Raw genomic sequence first — 1,814 nt, 5'->3', positions numbered from 1 at the left:
GTCCCTGCGACAACAGCCAGGCCTGACTCGATCGTTAAGTAGGCACCTCAGTTAGCCTTTGGCCCGGGTTTGAGACCTAAGTCCCAGTCATTTCAAGGCTTATAGGAAGTCTGTACAAGAACCAAGTTATAACCTGCTCCTATTGTTTCTCTCAAGATCACGAGGCGTGCAGCGGTTTCCATGTCATGGATTGTGGACAAAGATGGAACAATATCTCCAGCAGCCTATACGTACAGCAGCCTTCAGTAGTGCAGCCTTCAGTGGTGTAGTTTTCACACCCTTGGGTTAAAACAAACACAAGTTAAAAACATTTTGAAAAAATGTACCTGAGAGCCAGCGAGCTGGATCAGCAGTAGAGGCATTTATGGCACAAGCCTGGAGACCTGCTTTAAAAACCCCCAGAAGCGGCATAAAGGTGGATGGAGAGAACGAGAACAGACTCCACAAAGTTGTCCCTGACCCCACAAGCACACACATCAATTACACAAATAGAGTAATAATAAATAAAAATTTAAAAGGTTTTGAAATTGTGACTGTAATATATGTGTGTGTATAACCATATACATACATACTTCTTGTCATTATTCCATAACTGGTATTATGTAACAAATTTCCATATGACAATTGCATTACGTTAGGTATCATCAGTACTCTTTAAGTGATTTAAAATATGCTAGTGAAATAAGTTATGCAAATACAACTATACGCAAACACAAGAGAGCTGGTTATCTATGGGTACGGCAGTGTTTTTAAACTGCATCAGCTTCCGTGTGTGTCGCTGAGTGGTTTGTGCATGGTTACAGGAGACAACCCGTGGGAGGGAGTCAGTTCTCTCCCTCCATCTTACGGCGCCTGCTGACTGAACTCAGGTTGTCACATTTGGTAGCAGGGTGCCTTTACCCACTGGCTGTGATTTTGGCATCTTAGGTGTGTCCTGGAACCAGTGCCCCTTGGTCACCAAAGGTTTTGTTTGTTTGTGTTTGGTTTTTCCTTTTTTGAGACAGGCCTCATTATGTCGTTCTGGTTGGCCTCACACTTCTGCCTCAGCTTCCTTCAGGGACTACAACTGTCTGCTGCGCTGTGCTGCTGTGTTTCCTGTCCCACAGGTTTAAACTGAGAGGTGTGGCTCTTCCAGCTTTGGTCTTCACCTTCAGTACCATTGTGATTTTTGACCCGTACCGATTATGGTGGTGCACGCCTAACCCCCGACCTCAGGAGGCTGAGGCAGTAAGATCTTTAGGATGAGGTCGCCATGGTTGCACAGGGAATCAGACCAAACTGGGCCGTGCAGTGATGCTGCACACTGCCTCAGAAAATGAAAAAGTCCTGTGTAGCTACAATGCCGTAATGTTTTTCCTGCGTGTGCACCTGTGTGCGCACTCGGGCATGTGTGTGGTGTGTGTGTGTATGTATGTATGTGCACACGTGTGTTGCATGTGTCTGCGCCAGTGTGTGTATATGCATGTGCATGTGTGTGCGTTTGAGTGTGTGTGTTGTGTGTGTGGGTAGTTAGTTGCTTGGCTGACAGTTTTGGAGAATCGAGGGGTTAGCATTGATGTTGGCTCGGGACTGGCTACCACTGCTGTGTGAGTAGAGTTGTGAGATGGCAACGTGGTATTATATCGAAAAAAAAAAATGAGCATGTGTGTCTCTGCACCTGGCCCGTCCCTCTTTTAAAGAGACTCTGCTATGGGACTCTGCCTAGAGGCCCTTCCTCAACTGAATCACTTTCTATGGGCCTCACCTAGAAAGGCCAGGACTTAGGCCTTCTTTCTTTCTTTCTTTCTTTCTTTCTTTCTTTCTTTCTTTCTTTC

This window comes from Psammomys obesus, unplaced genomic scaffold (genome assembly GCF_907164565.1).
Source record: "Psammomys obesus unplaced genomic scaffold, mPsaObe1.curated_primary_1811, whole genome shotgun sequence".
Classification (NCBI taxonomy): domain Eukaryota; kingdom Metazoa; phylum Chordata; class Mammalia; order Rodentia; family Muridae; genus Psammomys; species Psammomys obesus.
This window is presented reverse-complemented; position numbering follows the sequence as displayed.